At 35.9% G+C, this 24114-nt stretch overlaps 1 protein-coding gene across 6 annotated transcripts in view; it reads right to left on the bottom strand.

Annotated features, from left to right (window-relative positions):
* The window catches only part of LOC124137048 (neurexin-3-like), a 181742-nt gene that overhangs the window by 106189 nt on the left and 51439 nt on the right, over positions 1–24114 (bottom strand). Inside the window, exon 1 of one of the 6 annotated variants that reach the window (XM_048403876.1) lies at positions 18669–19026. The exons of 2 other annotated variants lie outside the window; for them this stretch is intronic. The gene's annotated coding sequence lies outside the window, so the exon portion shown is untranslated. Of the gene's footprint in view, positions 1–18668; positions 19027–24114 lie in introns of those variants that run through there. 3 more of the 6 variants (XM_048403880.1, XM_048403879.1, XM_046503152.2) reach the window with 3 other exon arrangements.

Here is a 24114-nt window from a genome sequence, read left to right as displayed (position 1 = left end):
CTGACCAGATCATTTTATATGTTGGTTGGTTGGTTTGTTTATTAACGCCGCACTCAGCAATATTCCCGCTATATGACGGCGGTCTGTAAATATTCGAATCTGGACCAGACAATCCAGTGACTAACATCATGAGCATCAAACCATCGTACAATTTTATATTTGTATCTGAATATTTTTTGCCAGAGCTCCTGTAAAACACTTCCAACTTTTTTACCCAATTCTTCAGACATTCTGTGGGTACCCTGGTAGGGTCGGGTAATAGGGGGCTCAATTGGGCACAACACAACCCTACTACCTATCCCTTATAGAAAGAATTGTATTCTTACAACAATAGTGCTGTCATTATCATACATATGGTTACTTTATGGTATACATGATGGTTATGAATATTCAAAGTCAAAGTGCTTATAAAGAGACACATCTTTCGAGGTTGATTTGTTTGTTTATTTCTTGTTTAATGCCGCACTCAGTACACAACAATAATGCTGTCATTATCATACATATGGTTCATTTTGTAGTATACATGATGGTTATAAATATTAAAAAGTCAAAGCGCTTTCACAATTAAATCTTGATATAATTATGCACTCAGCAATATTCCAGCTATACAGCAGTGTGTAATCAAGTGATCGGTATCATGAGCATTGATTCTATGCAGTTGGGTTCGATGACATGTATCAACCAAGTCAGTGAGCCTGACAACTGGTTCCCGTTAGTTGCCTCTTACGACAAGCATAGTTGCCATTTATGGCAAGCATGGGTTGCCGATGACCTATTCTACCCCGGATCTTCACATACTTCAGAGGTTGAAAATATGGTGAACTGACAATAGGATGCTACATACCATAAGGCAAAAATTAAGAAATCCAACCAGGAACTGATAGATATCAATACATTCCACTATCCGTTTGTCCAATCTCTTTCTAATCTAATAGAGTTAACATTTATACTAAATGAGCTACTCAATAATAAAAGAAGTCTTTTCTTATCTTCTAACAGAAAACTAAAAGTCGATGAGTTACTTTGTCTAAAAAACTTAACTTATACATATTTAATTAGCTAGTCAATAGTATAAAAGTCTTTGTTGACTATTTCAGAACAACAATAAGATAAAAGACAAAATGCTCTTTTTGAGACTATAAATCAAGACCTTATCATATTTTAATAATAGAAACGACAAAACGCTATCCATTATCATAAGAATCTCTGAGTCCCTTGTACAAGTTTGGCTTTATCATGAGCATGTGTTTTTGAATCACTATCAAATAGTGATGACACCAGATACCAAGAAACTTCCAGTATACATATTGCCTGCTATCTACTTCTATCTACACTATGCTGGACCTACCTCAGTCTAGATAAATGCATAATCCACAAGTCCACAAGCACCTCCACTACTGAAAGACACACTATCACCGAGACTCAACATCATGTGTGTTAGATACACAATGCTTATCCCCTTTAAGTAGTTTTTTGTGGCATGTTTTGGCTGTCATCTTGATACATGAAAAGACTATTGTTGGACAGATTGCTACCTGAGGCTGTTGGTTTTGCTTATCAAGCTATGTCAAATATCCCAACTTCAAAACTTGTCAGCAGGTTAAAGATAGGCATCAATAGCAAGCATACATGTGTCATTTTTCCAACTGAAATATGTTACCGTCCGGACTATGGGAAATGTACATACAGGTTTAAGTAATGAGGATGAAATATTTTACATGATTAAAGGACTCTTTATGCAAGTTCAAATAATGATATACATTTTTGGATTCTATTTTTGATGTTACACCAAGGTGAAAAACAGGTTCAAAGTATGTTAAAGTAACAAGATTAACAATGTGTGCTTCGCACCCATGTCTTACAAAGATGATGCTATTATTAACTGAAGATGAATATGCATTCAAATCGAGACTGGTTATTGACGTTTTATATTTGCACACATTATGTTCGTCACCATATATGGGTGAAATGAATAAGTATCAGATCATACTACACTCAGAAGAAAGGCAGTTTAAGTATGATAAACTTAGCTTCAAACTTATTTATTGACAATTAGTTGTGTGAAAGCACAAGTATAATGGAATCCTTCACTGAAAACAGAAATCAGAGCTAAGAAGCATTGTAAATCTACATTCACCGAGTTTATAGTGTTGACATCACATCTTATCAAACCTAGATTTCCCTGGAATTAAACAGATATTGGTTCCTAATGCCATGGTGACATGAAAATCATTTGATCTCACTGGAGATATCATCAAAATAGAATCATTACTTTCCTTTAATCCTCTCCCTATTACTTGGCAACGAGGAGTATACGGCTCTCAAAGGTTTCTTGTAATCTTATTCGGATCTAACGCATCCTGAATCTGAGAAGTACCTCACTCCCTGTCATCTCCTGCACTTTCTGTGCTCCTGCCACCAAAATCGATTGCTTTATGTTTCAAAAAGCGGATTCATACAATGGATGCCTCCCCAAAAGTATTATATGCATGTGATGATTATGTGCAAGTTGTCGGTACCATGATATGTTAATTTCGTTCCTAATTTAAGAGTTATCTCAGAAAAAAATGTTTTCTTTATATGAGATCTCACAGTATTGCATTGCGAGAGATAATTTGTGGACCAGATAATGCTTACGCCAACGTTTGAACTGCATTTTTCACCTCATTCAATGCAAATGTTTATGACAAAGTGACGCCCTTGCAGTGATTTGTTTGTTGACATCTCTGTAATCAATGATAAACGCTGCTGCAGCTGCCTTTGAAATTCTTTGATCTTAATCATTCAGTCACATGAAAAATTGATTTTGCTCAGCCAGATTTATCACGGCATTGACAGATGACTCAGATCTGCTAAATGTAAGGCAAATTTAAGCAAATTGGTAATGAATAGCTCATATATATGTATACTTAATTTGACAGGCGAAATGTTGTGGGCATCATTCTTGCCAGATCTCTCAAGGTTGCATCTTAGATATATAGATGTTTTACAATTCACTTGATAATCTTATTGATAAAAGCCAAAAGTATAAATTACTCTATTGAAAGTATCATCAAAAGCTAAGTCCTGCATGTGCAGATCGGCAAAATGAAAAACCTATAAAAATGTTCTTCATTTATTCCTACCTTCCCCAAAAAAGCTAAGCAAGAATTTTTAAAGAAATCTTGACAAATGTGAGCTGCAATGAAGTGGGTTGAAAGTCCCATTAAAAAAACGTATTTGATGATTTGTCATGATAATGGTATCTAACAAGAACAATTAACTTTTTTTCTACAGCAAATCTCCATGCAGACATATTGATTGAAGTGCAATTGGAAATCTCCTTCTCTGTACATGGTTATTTGAAGTAATCTCTATTTTCTAACAAAGGCATTTGCAAAAACACGACATCCACATCTCACAACTAATGAGAAGGGACAAACATACCTCCTCCAATCACATTCCTTGCATTCCCAGCATGCAATATACACCAAGGACAGAAACATAAGATCCAAGGTTTCCCAACTGATCACAACTGATCGAAATCAAATAATTTTGCAAGAGAGACTAATCTGCCTTGCTGAATAACAGCAAGAACACTTTCCCCTACTGAAGTCAAGACCTAACGCTGAGTGTCAATTCAGTTGCCCTTCACAATATATACTATGAAATGATACTGAACTCTTAGACCTCAACATTATGAAAACCAACAATACAAGTAAGTAATGTTAAAACTGGTCACATGGTATCTCAGTGTGCATGGACGTCGCTATATAAGTGCAATAATCTTGGACGCGACGTTAAACCCCATTTCACCTCACCTCACCTTCATTCCTATTTATTATTCTTCCATTTATATCTTTAACCTGATGATTTAGACCTAAGAAAACATATGCACATTTATGCCTTTGCATCTGCAAAGGTTTAATTACTCAAAGAGCATGTCTTGTAACATTTAATTTCAGTTCTAGCGTAAAATATTTTCTCGGCCCACCTTTAGAGCAGACATAAATAAAAGCAACCATTACTTGTCAACTCTATTGATATGTTCCAGCATTGCAAGCAGTCAGAATCCACCAGACAACTACCATATATCACTTGATCACTCAATAAATTGATTTCCTTCACAGAAATGGTTGTAAACAATCACATCTGTGATGTCGCTGATCGTCCAGGACAAAAGATGACATCCCATTACTCTTTTCATGAATGATGGAAATTCAGGAAAATATGTTCTTTGAATATGATATCATATATTATATGATATTTCCCTTGATTTGACTAAAAAGGTTAACAACAGTGAAATTTATTTAAGATTATGACGCTAGTCATATATATACAGGTAATCCTGTATGCTGACCCTTGGATCTAATTTAGTAAGTAACCAATGACACAAGCAGGGCAATGTGTACCACATGCAACTGGCCAATGATTGATACAATTAGTGAATGCATGCCCAATGCCATAAATACCCAATGAACCTTTTTCAGCATGCGTACAACGAAGCTTAGTACATTTCAAAAACACAATTACAAGCTAATTCATGATTACTTTCCGAGTCAAGCCCATAGTTAGAGCCGTTATGTACATCTAATACATTATTACATACATATATATACATTATTTTATGACAATCACACTGTACTGGGTATTCTACCACCGCATCCCAACAGGGACATACATTCAGTTGTATTATCATGTAAGGTTAGAGCAGAGTTAAAAACTTTGGCCCAATGGGCGTGGGTCATTTGGCTCAAATGTAGTACAATGACATCCCGATAATGTACTCCAAGCACTACACCTTATATAACAGTGCTGCTTGAGATGCAAGTATTATCTGTAGATGTTCAGATGCCTGGGCGTTTTTTCAGTGGAAAGCAAAAAGTGCCATTCATTTGAGTATTTGCCTGTGCTCTAAGACAGAAAACTTATGACAGGTCTTTATCGACCTGAAAAGGAACAGTTTCTTCGCTTCTCCCTTTTTTCACAACTGTGTGTATATCCCGATAAAGTACTGACACATACCTCCATCTAGTACATATGACAACCTATCAGCTACAAAATAAAAGTCAACGGTAAATCCAATTTGTGCAATATGGAACAAAACATAGATATTAAGAACTGATTGTAAGGTCCTAATGAAGCTCCGAGCAAATTGTAACAAGGTAGATGTACATACAAAGTAATTCAAGGTTATGAAGTGTGCTACCGTATATCGCTGTGTATAAGGCGAGTTTTTCGTACCTAAAATGAGGGGGTTGAGAAAGGGGGTCGTCTTATACACGGAGTCGAAGATCTCACATTTTTTTCCACTGGCGATGTCAACCGGCGTCCGATAGCCAGCCCAGCATTTGACAATAAAACTTCGCATTTTGTCCTAAATAACTGTTCCAATAACTATTTCCATACATAAACATGATTTGTATCTCTTTTCCTTGAATAAAGTTTAATAATTTCTGCAAATAAAGTTGAAATGACCCTCGCCTCGATGCAGATTGTCAAACCAGCTGACAAGGTAAAACAATCAACATCCGTGAGTAGAGAGCCGGAAGTACTGGTAAGCATTTGCATATTGCACATGTGACCTAACATGTGATAACCGGTGAAGCTGAAATCAATTCCCGCTGTTTTTACAGTTGTATTAACAACTGTTGGAGACAGTGTGAATAAGTGATTGTGGAATAAACACGCTGAATGTGAAGCAAATATAAGCCTAGTTAGTTACAACTAACTGTTTAAGTGAATCTTGAAGTGCAATGTTTTAATTACCCTAGAAGTAATACAGGGGTAACACAGAGGAAGTGTTGAGGAACTCATGGTGTATCATCAATCATGTAAATGTAGAAAGGTGTTGAATATCCATTTAAACATTTGCACAAATAGAAACTGACTACAATATGGACATAGTGTAATAGAGGTCAGTAGTAATAGACCCATACATTCCTGGCCTGGGGATTCTTCATACTGTATTACGAACTAACAGTTGGTCTGTTGCCAAAAAGGACACCTACACAGTTGTTATGTCTAAACAATAAGCATTTTTTTGCTAGTGTCTTGTGTTTGTGATTTCAGTGCCATATGGTCCTGGTGCAACCTCACACTTCAATTTACAGGGATCTATTTTTTCTAAAATCCATTTGTGTCAAAAACAATATCCCACTCTCTGTAGATCTGGTCACAATGACATGATATACATGAAGTGTTCACCTTTAGGATATTCTACAACATCATATCACATGAAACTCAAATTACATTTTTAGAATTGAAAACTCAGTTGGATGTAAAATAGAATAGCTTAACACAAAAGATCACCCAGGGAATCAACTGTTTCATGTATCCATAGGTTACCAAGATTCAGTTTCAGGTTAGCAGGCTGTTAAAACTTGTTAACCCAAACAGTTCATTCTGCTGCATTCTCATACATTGTTGCACACTAATGAGTGAGTGAGTGAGGTTTGGTTTTACGCCGCTTTTAGCAATATTCCAGCAATATCATGGTGGGGGACACCAGAAATAGGCTTCACACATTGTACCCATGTCGGGAATCGAACCCAGGTCTTCGGCGTGACGAGAGAACACTTTAACCACCAGCTACCCGACTGCCCCTGTTGCACACTAAACAGAGGAGTTATGGGTAGACACCATATATGAAAGATAACAGTACAGTGTTCCCTCACTATTGCACCCTTCAATATAGCGCTAATTTGGTTATAGCACGTGGTAACGCAAGGCTCCCCAAAATCCCATACATTTTTAATAAACTCAAGTTTTACACTGACACAATGCTTTTTCCCCCACACAAAAAAAATTACCATCTGATCTCCACGAGCAACTTACACTGGAAATTCCAGTCAAGAAATCTGGAGAAATCATGTGAGAACTGATCATCAGATTGACCCTACTCACCATTATTTACAGCAACCACTTTACCGCTATTAATGCCTTGAAATGAACCTCAGTTGTCAGAGAATGAGTATATATAGCAAAAATGCCATAATTTAACTGGTTTAAAGTCCTATTTGTCGCAGTTTGACTATTATATGTCAACATAACATTTTTGCAATCATATATGTACCGCGGGAAGAGCCTAAAGGTGACTGGTCAAATTGCTCCAAACGTAAAAAATATCCGGCAACAGATAACAGCTGTTCCAAATTGCTATGTTTCTAATAATTCAAATATCTATAGTAAAAGCAGCAACTAAAATAACATAATATATTTTAATATCTGCATATAAAACTATGCCTTGGAGAGCAGGAAATACAATTTAAATGGTAAATCATGATGTCTAGTGATGTTTTATCGCAGTTCTCAAATATTAATTGACCAAGTTTGTAATATCTGTTTGTTCACCTGAATTCGCTGAAGGGATATGATGAATTTTTTTACTGCACATAACATTTGACAAATATTTTTCTTGCCCCCTTCTTTTTACACTATGAGTCACAAACAACTACTATGTTTTAATCTTTTTTCAAACTCTGATACACAACATGTGGCGTAGATTGCGTTATGTAGGCCGAGCATGTACTGTTGTGTTGGTCATCTACCCGCCTTACACTCAACCTCAGTTAAGTCGCTGATTGTCTTTAACGCTCATCAATTATTTGGACCCCTAAGGTAGCGTTGTAGCGAGGGATGACTGTATTAACTCCGTACCATGGTTTGATCCATGCATAAGTCAATTGGAGAGGCCAACAAAAGAGACCTAAGATATGCTCATACACAAGGTTTATTATCAATACCACGTAGAACTAAAACCTTTCCCACATCATAAACATTTCAACCCTTCTCACAATGTCTTCTCCTGTATAAATAACGTGTGTGTGATTGTTTACCAAAGACAATGCTACATTCCTGCATGACAACATAAATTGTTCATTTTAAGCAGCTTTCAATAACTGAGTTCAGTATTTTTGGCAAATCTGCAGTTCTATCTTTCAGCCATAACAAAGCCTTGCAGACAAAAATTCATCTTAATCTGAGACAAATACATAGGGGAATCCATGTGTTGACATTGAGTAATGTCACTACACTGCGACACAAGGTGCTTTAACCACAAACCAGGGAGATTTGTTTGAGTCTCTGTATGACCCTTGCCAACTATCGCCTATGTTTGATATGCAATCAAGCCAGAAACTTAGTAATCGCAGTCGCCATGTTGACTTTCGACCTTCTCATTGGGGCACGTTCTTGGTCATGCAAACACAATTTTGGCCTAGGAGAAACACTGGCCTGGATCATGTGCCATAAGGCATGTTTTCAAATTTGCCTAAATCTCGTTCTTTGGTTCCTGTAATCAGGACTGGTGTCTTGCAGTTTCATCCCTGCCAGTTACATCACCTTTGTTTTGATGCTCAGAGTCACAAGGCTATTTAAGTAATATTTAATATTTCAATACTGCTTGGCATTTTATGTTGAAAATGTTGGCCACATCATGGAAATATTATATGTGGGCCAGGCTATCCATATTTGTGAAAAAATCGTCATGTTTTAGAGGTCAATGAATTACCCAGGCCCTCTGTCATAATGAAGCTCTGGGCTTTAGATAAGTATGGTCATACTTTCCTTTGATCTCAATTCTTTATTATACAAATATTTTAAGGTATAATAGAGCAGAACTTTTCACCAAAGATAAAGCTTGGCTTATGCTGTAAGTATTATTGAGGTTTGGCAAGCTTCTATGTAGTATCACTCACAGTCATGGGCTACAACCATTAGACTACTTCAAACAAGATAAACCAGCTACTGTTTTCATAATAGTATAATCTTCTCTTATTTCAGCTCAGTTAACTTCTTAAATATGAAGCTACATCAACATAAAACATTCAATGAACCAATTCATTCCTGACACACGATGTAAGTTAATTGACACCAACAAACATCCCATAAATTTTCACTTGAGAAAACTCTCAAAATATCCTTAAGAAGAATAAAAGAAGTTACCCTAGTATAATGAATAACAAGATAGGATCTAAACTGGCAACCTATCGACACACTGAGGGTGAAGGGCTTGGATAAGTATCTCACGAAACCGGCATGTCTTGGTATTCATGTTTATCATAGATGGCCATTCATTCATCTCAAAGAGGCCAAGCCACCCAAAAAGAGAACAGAGACGGTCATTCATGTGGAACATATTACACACTGTATGAATTCATGGCAATGTTTGCCTCATATCAAAACTCATAAAACATTAATCACAGACTTACAAGTAGAACAAGACCATAAAGAAAATAGATTACAATGCCATGGCAGGGAGCCCATCATTTTTGCTTTTCTATCCTTTACCATCAACATTCTAAATATGTACACTTTGAACTCTATAGGCCATATGCCGCACAAAACATATTTATTGACACATATCTTCTTTGACAGCATGTACCACAGTTGGCAACCTTGGGGGAAAATGACTGAAAATTAGATTTTCCTCAAGTACTGAAATGTGACTGAGAAAATTGCATTTTTCTAAATTCTATATTGAAATAGTTATCAAAGGGATGTTTGTTCACTGTATGACTATTGATTTCAGAGTGACACATATATTTGCACATTTAATGTTGACTGACATGTTTTTATTCCTTGAATACAATGTTATGAGACTGCAGTACTTCAGTAAGGAAAGTTTTAAACAGATGAAAAGAGTAAATATAATTAAAATATTTGTTGTTGATGGTATTATCGTTAATAATGCAAACTAAAAAATGCATTTCAGTGATTAGATTAAACAAGTTCGACAATATATTTGACTTATAAAACAGGAATTAGTTTCTATACATCCTGTTTAAAAGGTAACACACATGGAATGTTACATTGCTACATCAATGCTGTACATGGTCCACATAATGTATGATGCATATACACATCCCTCGAAGCATCACCATTAACAACAGCTGTTACAGGACACAGTGTTCTTTGGTAAATCCTCCCAGATACAGAATTTCAGCTTACAGTGACAATGTCTGTATTGTACAGGCTGAAAATACAACAATGGGTTCTCAAAAACAATCAGACTTGACCCTTTGGTGAAAAAGTGTCAAGTGTCAGTGTCATTTCTCATATTTTTCGCAATGTATGCAAAAACTGTAATGCTAAGGAAGAGTGTTGAACTGAAAACCGACTGTCAATAACTTTGGGATGTAAACCACCCTTGCATGCATTCCAAGATTGTTAATTCAATTATTATAAGTTAATGTATACAGTGAACAAGCAAGGATGCATGAACCATCCTTGTACACATTAGATCATTCAGTGAGCAATATAGAAGAATGTTCAAACCACACTTGTACACATTAGATCATTCCATGAACAACAAACACAAGTACCTATGAACCATCCTTGTACACATTAGATCATTCAATGAGCAACAAACAAGGATGTATAAACCATCCCTGTACACATTAGATCATTCAATGAGCAACAAACAAGGATGTATAAACCATCCCGGTACACATTAGATCATTCAATGAGCAAATAAAACAAGGATGTATAAACCATCCTTGTACACATTAGATCATTCAATGAGCAAATAAAACAAGGATGTATAAACCATCCTTGTACACATTAGATCATTCAATGAGCAACAAACAAGGATGTATAAACCATCCCGGTACACATTAGATCATTCAGTGAGCAACAAACACAAGGGTGTATAAACAATTCCTGTACACATTAGATCATTCAGTGAGCAACAAACACAAGGATGTATAAACCATCCTTGTACACATTAGATTATTAGTGAGCAACAAACACAAGAATGTATAAACCATCCTTGTACACATTAGATCATTTAGTGAGCAACAAACAAGGATGTATAAACCATCTTTGTACACATTAGATCATTCAGTGAGCAACAAACACAAGGATGTATAAACAATTCCTGTACACAAAAGATCATTCAGTGAGCAACAAACACAAGGGTGTATAAACCATCCTTGTACACATTAGATCATTCAGTGAGCAACAAACACAAGGATGTATAAACCATCCTTGTACACATTAGATCATTCAGTGAGCAACAAACACAAGGATGTATAAACCATCCGTGTACACATTAGATCATTTAGTGAATAACAAACACAAGGGTGTATAAACCATCCTTGTACACATTAGATCATTCAATGAGCAACAAACACAAGGATGTATAAACCATCCTCGTACACATTAGATCATTTAATGAGGAACAAACACAAGGGTGTATAAACCATCCTTGTACATGTTACATCACGCAGTCATTAATAGGTTGAAGCACAAACCACCCTTTACATGTCACAAAGATGTAAAGTGCCCACTAGATACATATACGTTAGTATACAGTACAAACATATCCCTGATCACAGTGACTGTCAACTGCTAGGCATGGAATAAAACGTGAATATAATAGCTTTGAGTTTGTGCAAGTAGTGTGTCACTGGCATTCATCTGGGTCAGGTTGTGAGGGATAAAAGCAGACAGATAAATGAGACTGACAGGTCATTAACAAGCCTACCCTTCAATTACCTCTTCATTGGGATAGAGAAGATCTGCAACAATAATATTTACATCCTCAATCTTTCTTGTGCGCATAACCTTTTCCCATGACATTTCATGAATGAGATTCATGGGTGATTGTACACTTTTTCAAAATGATGGCATGGTAGGCACATTCGATAATCATAATAAATAGACGTTAACCTTGTACATGTGTGGTGTATTGTATTAACGTAATTGATGCAGTCTGTATTCTACCGTTCTCATATTACTGATCACTTGTTACGCATGTGCAGATCATGAAATGTATTGTCAAGCTATACTCCAACAGCTGTTTTCTTTTTACCATGCTATACATAGCATATGTTCTGTACAGTACACTGGTGTTTACTTTAAAGCATGACATCTGTGCATTAACAGTCATTTTGATATTTTGAAATTCCTCTATTTGAAAGATCCTCAAGCAGCAATATGCATGATACACATTTCAAAGGCACAACTTTCACCATTTACTTTTGACCTATATTTCCTTTCCTTCCTACCAATTGCCTCTATACACACTTCAACAATGGTGTTAAAAGTAGTGTATACATATCAATACACTTCTAACATCCAGTTAAACAGATACCTCTGATAATCTAAGAAAATCTAAGACAATCTAACCAAACTCAATCTCATGAAACAAGGGGTATGTCATTCTGAAATGTTTCTTAAAATCATGAAAACAATCACACTTTCGAGTTCCAGTGCCACAAAATATGCTTTGATTGTGAATGGTATGAATAACAAATACAGCAATATAGTCACATAAAAGGTTACTCCATTTGACTTGCATCATCCTCTTGATGCATCACTATAAAAGGCATCCCAGGCATATACCAAATGTTATGCAGTTCACAAAAGCTCAAAATGCAGCATCTTTTCACCGTGCTCATGATTGTATCTTGCAATCCATTCTCGTAAATAAAATATCAAATACATCCTAAATGTAATAAACTTACTTCTACCCCTTTGTAAAAGTATAATGTAGCCATACTCACTCATCAGTACATCAAGCCAGCACTGTTGAAATTAACAGCACTAAAACAGCACTTTCAACTGTTTCCCCGGGTCCACATTTCCCCAGACACTAAGTTCAAAGCCATGACCAAGTGAAGCTACGAGCAGAGTATACAAGGTTATATTGCACATAGAGAGTTGGGCGCAAGTGAAATAACAGAAATCACACTGTACACTGCTCAACTCTATAGCCATGCTGATATAAGTCAATATCATCCAGGCTGATGAGCAGAAAATCAATGATGTTTACAGCATTCAACTTTCAACATGGTGAAAGATGTTTTACAACCAACTGCTGCATTCCCTTGATGGAAACATCTAGTCCCTGAATGGATCTATATCATATGCAGGAAGCAGTAGACCCTGATGGAATTTTCATATTTAATATCTTCTTCAAAAGAAGTGACAACTGTATATTTTGTAACTTTTCAATCCATCATTCTTATTTATGGCCAATAATATATGCCTATAACACCCTTTCTTCTAACTTTATACCATTGTCTCAACAGAATGTTTAAATCTTGTTTTATTCTTCCGGATTTAAGATTGATGAGATGCTATAGTAGTCTAACCCTGAGGCTAACCATGCAGCCTTTTATCAAATTATGCTGGAATCTGCATGCGTACAGACCTGTTACTACAAAAGAAGAACATGTAACTTGATTGCCAACAAGTTTTATTTTTATCTGCAGTCATGAGATTCTGGACTGTGAGAGAATAGATTTGTAATTACATTTGTACAACACAGACTATTGCTTGGCCAATATGGGAGAGATGAACTTCAACAATGAGTAGTCATTAGTGCACTCGTTAATAACAATCATTTTCCAAAAGGACTGTAAATGCTGGCCATTTATGAGTCAGCACGGATGGCTAAAAGTTACAAATGGAAGGTGGACATTAAAAACAATCCTTCACTTAGTTAATGCCCTCTGGATCAATGGTTAGTTAGAACCCTGCTGCAATGCAGTCAACATTGTATTAGATATAGAAACCACATGCAGTGCAATTTTCTTGGCGCAATAACCATGCAGTGACAGATGAACGATATGTGTGCTGGGATACAGGCAACTAATGAAGATCCAGTATTGTTTTTTATCAAATAATAAATGGGCTGATCTCATTTCAGGATTACTGTGCAAGATTGATATTGCTCTTTTGTATTATCATTCAGTAAAGCTGTAACAAATTGCTGGTACAAAAGCTGGTTAATTATGAAAAGAACTTGGAGTTATGAATAGACAGGAAGTTCAATAATGGTGTGGAAGGAAGCTGACATTTTAGCTAAGTAAGAAGCTGATGATTTTAATATTTTTTTTAGTGTTTTTAATGCAACAACTAGCAGTAAAAGGAAAATTCAGAGCTTTTAACATAAATTCACTTGAAAGGCAAAACTTTCAAGAACATATCATTACCTTGATAAATGTTGCAGGGTCATAGACAAGTTAAAATATACATTTCATGCTTTAACAGAATACAAGTAAAGTGCACATTATAACAGCCACATTTATCCTATATTGAACAAAAAGAAATTTGGGATCATGATTATTTTTGGGGATATTTTTATGAAATAATGTACTCAGTCTTCACTCCAAAAATTATCCACTGAAATATTCATGATCCCTAATGTTTTTGTTCACTATATATTGATACATAAGGATTTTGTAGCTGTTTTTCAAACTATTATGTACTCATATTGAGATTTAAGTTTTCACCAAATCAAGTGAGACCCTGTGATCTTTCTAAAGCCTTCAAGTTGTGGTACTTGTCTTCACTTAATAGAAAATTCACTGTAAAAAAAGATACCCTAAAGAGAAATAAACCTCACATGCCAACGACATACAAAGCTTTAGAAGGTTTATTGTTCTCACCTAGAGAATCATAAACTAGTCTTGTCACTGCCAGCAATATCAAGCCATATATCACAGACAAGTGGTCGTGCATGTTCCGCTGCACAAACAAAACCTGGAGCGTAAATTTCTGTTGTTCATGATCAAAGCATACAAGCCTCAGGTTGCAGACTCTCCATATCATCATTGCCACACAGGGAGTGGACTGCAATTTCCGTCTATTTCACGTTAATTTAACTATGTATGCATCATGTGCACTATCATTGTATCATATCATCCAACATCTCTTTATAGCAATTTCCACTGTTGGTCTTGCCAGCTTGGTATGCTTATTATTCCAGTAGGGCAAGTTTTGAATGACGTAATTATGGAGGGGACTTTGAATAACAGCAAATGTGTGCATGTACAAAATAATAAACAAAATGTTGATGTACTGAGGTGATGATACCTATTTTAATGTCTGAAATTTACACATCTACATTGCAGATGATAGTGTTTAATGTGATTAAATTCTTACCATTAATCTGGTAAAAAGAATAATTTCACATCCATGCGTATATAGGTTATATATAATCTGTATACTACTGTTCTTCATTCACTGCCAATATGATTTATCAGCGTGATAAACTAGTATCCCACACTGCATGAACAAACTAACAGCACCTGATACTACTGTTTCATCCTGAACACCTACACAACACTGTCTTGTCGTTAAGTACAATGTGATCCACATATGTGCTGGTGAACCAACCAATGTTTGGAATAATCTTACATTTATGAACCTAATCCATTCCAGAATGTGTTTCCTCATTCACGTAGAATAACTGCAATAAGTGTAATGTAGCTGCAAAAAATAAAAATAATCTTTCTTTTGCATTTTACGAAACAACTGCCTGATTCAGAATGCAATATACATCAGTCACTAATGGCGATATATACCAGTTGGCATGCATTTCTGTGTGTCCTGAAGTTCCTGGTAGTTGATCAATAGAAGCAGCATAAACTGTGACAGCTGATACGTGTATCACTTGTGCCACCTGTATGGCCCAGTTTACCTTGATGCGATTACACCACAAAGCATGCTTGATCTTATTTCCTTATCTGTGATATCAAAGAGAGTTTTTTTTTATGCGGGACAGCTACATGAGCACACAGCTTCAACACTGCTTCTCTTCAACAACTCTACACTCATGGGGCTTTACACAGCACAACTGATGAAATATGCAGCTCTTGATTTGTTTATTGTCTGGCTTGATACTGCCCTGATGATGGCCTATTTTTATCACTGTATTACTAATTGACATTGCTGAAGAATAGGGCAATCATTGGGGAGATGTCTTTCTCGAATACATAACAGTAATCATAATCATATATATCAACACGCAGAAATTTCTTCCTTTCAAAATCATTAACATGAGCATGTAATAACAATTTCACACATGACTTTCTTTCAAAAGTAAAAACAGGCATTATTCTGAAAACTTAATATAATCAACATAAAAAATCACATTGAAATACTTAACACAAGTATGGTTAAAGCAAGTCAATGATATTGCTCTAAAGGATATCAATTAGGAGATTTTCATTTTTCTTTTATACATATTTCTTACAGAAAGTGTTGTTTAAATACAAAGTAAAGGTGACTTGAACAAAATCATTAAATCAATAAATGTTTGATATTGGCACCAAAGATAGGACTGGTCAGATATCCAAAAGCACAACAATTTGTTATGATAGTAAATGATAGTTAATGATAATATATGTGACATATCAAACACTATTTTCCAAAATAGAAGACAATTAACACAGATGCATATAATATTATTGCATATCATCCACATCAATAGCAATAGGAATTACATCAACATGCATTACCTGAAATATATCTCCACTCACTTTCAAACTATATTCTATGATCTCAAATGTAAATTTTCCATGAAATCAATAGCACAGAGCAAGTTTTTGTTTAGTATTTTTAAATATAGCCCCAGGTTCTCTGATTATATTGAGTTTCAAGTACCCTTATCCAGCTGCTGTGTCTGATTTCAAACGTGTGCTATCATTATGTGCCTGAACACCTGTGCTTCCCCCCCCCGTGTGTCCTGTTGTTCTGCCCATTGCAATATCCATACACAGCGGTTGTAGGTCAATACCCAGGAACACTGTCAATAACAGAAAGATGTGGTACAATAAAGCCTGTTTCTCACTGATATGCACTTTAATATGACCATGTTATTAATGATTGGACAAGAAGTCGATGTGGAAACGTGTCAAAACAACAATTCACAATAGCTATTTTAGCACGAGAGGACTCATATAAATGATGACCCCATCCATAGACTTTAGAATTATAACACTGAAGAAACTCAATTAACTTGATGTATCATGTAAGTGATTAACTTTCTGGTATCAACAGAATCCTTATCTGAACTATATTTGGGTATCTGTACAAGGTTTGCCTTGAACTATACAGGTAACTTTAAATGTATCTTTACATCCTTAAGTACTTTGAGTCAACAAAATTAACTGTAGGTCTCCAAAACCACAGATTTGTCCCCAATGCAACAGACATGGGATTCAGGTGGTCACAATGGTTTTCCTTAGATGAATGATTTAATCTAGACCAGTGACTGACCAGAAATCTCCAGTTTCCTGTGTATGTCCTCACACTCCAGAGGCAAGGGTCAATGCTCTCACTATTGCTTTTGTGTCTTCCAGTTATCCCTGTAAGGACCCTGGACCCAAACAAGTACCCAATGCCCCATGTTTGTCATAGGACCTGACAAACATGGGGATCTGTTGGTTACAATGGAAAACCATGATGAATTTGTGTCACCATATGAATACGACACTAGTGTCAATTATTGCTTCTGCTATCAACCACTGGTTTATCTGGTTCGGACCTTTTAGTTTTCAGGTAGACATGACATAACAACTTGAGTAAAAATATACATTCATTCACTCACTAATTCATGTGACAACATATTACAGGCTTCTGATGTTTTTATGGCATAAAAAAACTTCACTCACTTGCTAATCATACATACACAGAATATGTTTGATTGACATTCTAGAAGTTGTTGAGTAAATAACAAAACGTACAACTTTATGGACAACAACTTCTGGTTTATGACATATAACAATGTTTCAATGGAGATTCCTATGTAAGTTTTCTTTTACACAAAATATCAATAAATACCATATTACTACCCAAAAGATATTTTTCAACAAGAAATTTGTGTTTTTTACATTCAGCAAATAAAGAATAACGTGTCAATAACTGTACCTTCGCAGCAAACCAGAAATGTTCTACACAGCTATATACATGACATTCCTTCCACAAACGTCACCATCTGTCAAGATACTTGTGTTTCTACATAAACATTTGTTACTCATCAGCATGTCCCAAGGCAATGTGACAGGGCAACCAATATCAGCCTTTGGGCTAATCTGTTGCACTTGTTATGAGAACAATATAGATATCAAAACCATACCCTTTTCCCCACAGATCAGCCTTCAATTTGTGAAATATTAATTTTCATTCTATCCTTATTTCTGTGAACAACAATCAAACAGCATGAATAATTATGCAGAAATATTTACTATAACACGAATGAATGTTCTCATTTCTGCAGATCTACTACCTCAATTCATGATCTCCCTGGGGGCACGGGTGGCCCAGTCGTCGCGATTCGCTGTGCAGAGTTGCATCCCTGGGGCACTCCAGAAACCTATGATTGTGGGTTCGAATCCCGGTTCGCCCCAATTATGTTTCTAGGTTTGTCAGCACCATACCTGTGCTCGTGGGTTTCACCGAAGTGGTAAACGTCTGAGACCTGCATCACTTCGGGCTTTCCTCCCACATTAAGCTGACACGCCGCGATATAACTGGAATACTGTTAAAAGCGGCGTTAAACTCAACTCACTCACTCACATGATCTCCCTGGTTGATAATTTATTAATACCTAAACTTAAAATATTTTTTTCCTATTCATAAATATTAAAATTAGATAAAAAGCATAAAACACAATATAATAGGAATCATATCTGAGTTTAGAAATAGATAAATAGATAGAACATTCCTTTCCCACATTTATTAGTCATGAAGTATTAATAAACTATAAGATAACGAAAGTATAAATAACCGTGATTCGATTGTCTTCAGTCAACATGCTATGCCCCGGTAGCGTTGTGTCTGCCCTTTGGATAAACAAGTACATTCAACGAAAACACAGCACAACATTGTCCACAATAAATATCTTCATTCATGACACAAATAACAACAAACTCACACCTAAAACAAACACCTACCTCACATGTTTTCAAATATGAAAATCCCACATATTCTGTCTGAACTGGTTAAAATCCAGCAGCAATGTATATCCACAAGTGCGTATGACAGACACACAGATAGCGTTTTGGCACACTGCCTTCCCTTGCGTACTGTACGATAACCTGTGTCAAGAGAGCCAATCCAGCACCCACATTCATTCATGCACTGGGACCCTTTCAGGTGTTACACGAGGGAGAAAGAGAGGGAGAGAGCTCATCGCCAAACCGAGGTGAGCCAACCACTGGCGACATTCCAACTAGCAGGCGATCTCGCTTCACTACTGAGTCCCTTCAAAGCCTAGCCTTTCTTTCTCTGACAAGATATGGACAGGTCAATCGTTAAATGTTGGGGCATACACAGTCCCTCCTTACAGTTTGCATCCATGGGCCGTGACAGGGGAACAATGGCTAAATTTTGGGGGGTAAAGAGCCATGTCTGGCTATTCACTTATTGGTTGGAGGTACGACCTTGTCAATTTATTGTAAAAGCTTGTGTTGAGGAATGTCAATATTATAATGGAGATTGCTACTGTTACTGCTCTGTGCATTATGGTAATTGATTGTTCATTGCTGTTCTGTTAAAAATCTCACCGATGAAAACAAATTTATGACCGAGTTATACCATAGCTCCTTATAAGCTGCATGCTTGTGTAAAACATGCAAAACTTATCACCACTGTTAGTTGGACATGTACACTGTTCTTGTGAGTTTATGCAACACATGAACAGATACAAATTAGAAGTCTTCTGAAAAAGTGTTAAAGCTGAAATATCTAAAACACATGTCTAGACATTGGTGTAATTATATTCAACTGACAGGACCCAAAGGAAAGTAAAAATACATTCAATACTTTTAAACTCTAACTTTTAATCAACATGTTTGCTGGTAATCATAGATATGACAGATGTAGATAGATGGGTGTTGTTGAAACAGCCCTAGCCTAACTAGATTGAAGAGGTAACTCCAGTGGCCTACGTGTCACGACAAGGTCGCATCTGTAACCATTACATAACCACAGATTTCTTCATAAGGCCACACTTTTTTTACTTGCTTTACAAATCCATTGACTAAATTTTGTTGAAATGGAAAAAAATATAGATCCTATTTTTACCCCTCCAATAAGCTGATAACTTATTGCACACAAAAATATATATTCTAAACAAGGACCCACTATTAATGATTTTGTATAAATGTTTCATAAACAAATAAACAAGAAAAAACATAAAGCTCTTATTTCATACCAAACTACTTGTAGTTGATGAGAAAATCTGAATTGCTTTTTGAATTTTTTTATTTCATTTTATTTTCACCTTCTGACAATGTATTTCCTGTAAAAAATCGGTAAAGAAAGTAAAAAGTAGTGTGGCCTAAGTTGACTTCTACTTCTCTAAACATAGTGGAACATATAGAACATATTGATTAGTGTTTGTCATACACTGTGGACAAATGTAGGGAACTGCAGGGAAGTTATAGGCACTGTACCCCAAAGCAATATACCGAGTGTAAAGGTATCCTTTGAAAGAACGTAAATTTATTATTATAATCTGCCAATACCGACAATATTTATTTGAAATTATAGACCAGTCAGGTCCCTGTATCGATGATGTTACAAATTAACTGAAAGAATTATCCTTGCAAAACTTTTACAAACTCCGTAATACATTCTGTTACTTAAGTTGTGTGTAAAATGTAATCTAAAACTTTTACAAAGTGTCTGACTTGTAAACACAAATGAAAAGAAGTGCTTGGCCATGCATGTTACACAGTGTTTACTATTTCCTCTGAATTATCAGAAAATTGATCTGGTGAGGAAAAATGACCCTGCGTTCAGTTTTCAAAATAATCATTCATTGTAAATAGTTTTGATGAATATAATCTGATTAATTTTGATTGAATAATACTGTTTAACTTTGTATGCTTCACATGTGGTCTCACTTCCATGCAGTCAGTGGAACCTTATGCTAAACAAGGAAATGCTAAGTAAGGCATTTTCAAATGAGACAGGTCGTGAAGGTCGACCAGTGAAGATTGTAAAGGCTCAAAATATAGATCTACCCAATAATACACGGCAGCTTACTGATGAGAACAGCTTACCAGGTATTGCATGAGTTGTGTGAAATTTGAATCCCGACCAGACAGCATTAATCATGCATAAGTTCAGTAGTACAGAATACAGAGCGAAGGAAGTCTGGATTAGCCAAATTTTACTTCATGACATAATAACATTGTAATAATTTTGGTATTAACAGAAGTTAAGAGTCTGCTGTCGACACATTCCACCATTATATACACCTATCAAACTGCCACAAGTAGTGAGTATGGTTTTATGCCGCTTTTAGCAATATTCCAGCAATATCATGGTGGGGGACACCAGAAATGGGCTTCACACATTTCGAACCCTGGTTCTAGGCGTGACGAGCAAACGCTTTAACCACCCAGCTACCCTACCTGCCACAAGTAATGTCCATGAATATGTATTCTGGGTTTTTCCATGTGTTTTTCCCTATTGAACATTGGTAGAGCAGCATTTTAGCCAATAAATAATAGCTTAATTTAGAAACCTTTCAGTTACAATGAAAGTAGTACTAAAATAATTCTTTGTTTCATAAGAAATGAAGGTCATAGCACTCTGACAAGTACTTCAAGATGTAGTTTAGGTTTCAGCATTATATACCATAGGATTCTCATGGTGAAAGCCAATTTCAGGTAAATTTAGTAGCTTTAATCTATTACAAAAAATCACTTCAACATATATTTTTTTATATAAAAAGAAAAGGTTGCAGTCAAATGACAAATGATTCATGACTTTTTATTGATCAGTAAATCATTAAATACCATTGACTGCCTTTTTGATAACTAAACACCATTATTAAGCAGTGTTTAATAACATCACATTCATCTACTCCCAATGGACACTAACATTTTTCACAAATCACCTGAGATGCATGCACAATGCATGCAACTCAATAATACTGTATTATGGACATATTTTACTTGAATATGTCAAGTCCATGACTTTTTTCAGTTACCTATGACCTATTGAAGAACTCGCGAACAAATGCATTAGAAAAAGAGCAATCATACAGATTCTCACTTTTGTATGGTTGCAGTGCAAGCATGGTGGCATTATGTAGGTCCATAGCAAAACTTACAAACAAATCATTTATATTGAAAAATCATAACATTCATCACTATGTCTTCTTACGACCTTCAACTTTGTGTTGTAAATGAGAGTAACGCCCCTTGGACTAAGTGTGAGTTGTTAGAAATGTCGTCCTCACACAATCTCATGTCGTGAATCGTTCAGGCTCCGAAACTGAACAGAAGCTGCAGCTTAACAGTAATTAAAACTAAGTTTATAATAGAGAAACCATCTGATGACTTGTATGAAGTCACATAACCAACATGACATGACTCGATGAGTCTCACAGGCCTTTTTCCTCACCTACATGTGGAAACTGAGTTAGCAGCTATACTTTCCGTTGAATGCAGATGTTTCTAACTTGGTGATGTTTGTGTATATAAATGCATTTATGAACATGATTTTTAGAATTGGAATCTTCTCGTTTCTAATAATCTATCTTGGCGAGAACAGTCTGCGGTCTGATTCATAAGCAACGAATGTAATGTATTCATACTCCATCCTTAAACCAAAATGTTTTGTTTCAACTTTGAATTTTCGATAATGTGCAAAGTTCAAATGAGTAATAAATAAATTACAACCCTTTTCCCATTAGATACTGTTTCTATTACTTGCTTTTGCTCGTTTGATACATTTTTAAATACACTTTAAATAAAAACAGAGACTCGTTAAGTAATCTATATATGCATTATTGACAAAACAATTATTGATAGATAATAATAAACGAAAATTTTAACGATAGAAAATGAGGATGATATAAAAAAATATATTAGAAATTACACTATAACATTTATTTTATATACCCACATATCTTGAACATGACATAAAACCCCATTTCACCTCACTCTGTATACCTAGAAGACCTTATATATCAGGTAGCCTCCAATCTATTTCTGCATTTGTGAAGTGTTTGTTTGACTAATAGTCCTCATTGCCAAGCACAGTCTTTGATTGAAGTCTATGTCACTGTTTGTGTCCAGTGCTTGGGTAAAGTCCAGTACAAATACAAATCACTTAACCAAAGCTGACCCTGTCTTGGTGCTTTACTGACTGCTATTTCCACATAATGATACCCAGAGGAAAGGATCAGTCTGGGCTATTCCCATCTAACAACTCAAAATGAGAAATTAATCCCAGAATATTTATAACACACACTGTAGACAGTTACCAAACCAAAGCAGCATTACCACTTACTGTCTTTATATCTGGTGATTATTTTGTCTGATCTATTAGTTGTAGTTCACCTGGTAAGTGTAATAGCCTGATAATTTCTAATTGTACCTTGGTAGTCACTCAGCTATTTGTGGTTAATCATTTCATGAAAAATGCACATTAATTATTCTCATTATTACAACAGTGTCATTAAGATTAACACTGATGGGCGTTTGTCAATTGTGAAGTTTCTGATAATTGTCAGTGACAGATAATAGCTCACCTGATTCTCCCTGTATTTTAGATGTAAATGAGTGAGTGAGTTAAGTTTAACGCTGCTTTAAACAGTAGTCCAGTTATATCGCAGCATGTCAGCTTGATGTGGGAATAAAACCATGAATGATGCAGGTCTCAGACATTTAGCACTTTGGTGAAACCTATGAGTATGGGTATGGTGCTGACAAACCTACAAACACAATCAGGGCGGACCGGGATTCTACCCAAGATCACTGGTTTCTGGAGAGTCCAAGGGACGCAACTCTGCACAGCGAATTGCAACACCTTAGACGACTGGGCCACCCATGCCCCCCAGATGTAAGTGCATACAGTTCAAAACACAAGGGTAAACACATATTCCCAAGACAAGAGTGTCCATGATATCAAAGTCTAGTTTTCTCCCTTGCCATTTCAAGCCTACTTTTTTATGCTAAAATTTGAGAGAACTATGGCACAAATCAACAGTCCATTCTGAGAACATTATACAAAATCAACATCTAGTTCAGAAAATGAGGCCACTGCTATGACAACACCCATCACCTGTTGAATTCTCCTGCATTGAAATTATTCCCAAAATATATGAAGTGGTTCAAAGTTTTCAATCAACTTGCCTAAGTTATATTGCCTTTTATAGATGCTTAAATGCTTATCGCAATGACTGAGATGCAGTGCTATTTTTAGACAACCCCTGCTGAGCGTTGCATGTTTCCTTGATATGCAGTGTCTTTTTGTTGTTATTGTTGTAGTTGTTGTTCTGCGAGTTGGCCTGGTTAATTATTTATAGGTCACCACGATATAGGAGGAATATTGCTGACATCATTCACTTACTCGTGAGAAATAGTTCAGTCTGATATT

The sequence above is a fragment of the Haliotis rufescens genome, unplaced genomic scaffold, assembly GCF_023055435.1.
Source record: "Haliotis rufescens isolate VD_foot unplaced genomic scaffold, xgHalRufe1.0.p SCAF_3, whole genome shotgun sequence".
In the NCBI taxonomy this organism is placed as follows: domain Eukaryota; kingdom Metazoa; phylum Mollusca; class Gastropoda; order Lepetellida; family Haliotidae; genus Haliotis; species Haliotis rufescens.
This window is presented reverse-complemented; position numbering and strand designations above follow the sequence as displayed.